Raw genomic sequence first — 382 nt, forward strand, 5'->3', positions numbered from 1 at the left:
CAGCCACCGGTGCAAAGAAAATGGCCAAAACAAACATACCAGTTGAACCATCCACAGAATCTTCCATTCAACACAGATGTTCAAAAAGCTTTGTAGAAAATCTGTGATGTAAATAAACTCTTTTTATTTAAATAGTTACCTGTTCCAAAAAGGCCTGCAGAGACATTTCTGCTTAGGCCTAAATGCACATGTATGTCATCCCCATAGCCCTCTGGAAAAATGAAAATACATTATTTGTGACTTTATTATACTACTAGTGGCCCGGTGCATGAATTCGTGCACATCCAAAGGAAATTAATTAGAAGAAATATTTTAATATCGCTATTCACCCTTTCTCCATAATAGAAGTGTTAACCAAATTCACAATCAACAATGACAGATT

This window comes from Myotis brandtii, unplaced genomic scaffold, assembly GCF_000412655.1.
Source record: "Myotis brandtii unplaced genomic scaffold, ASM41265v1 scaffold1218, whole genome shotgun sequence".
Taxonomy (NCBI): Eukaryota; Metazoa; Chordata; class Mammalia; order Chiroptera; family Vespertilionidae; genus Myotis; species Myotis brandtii.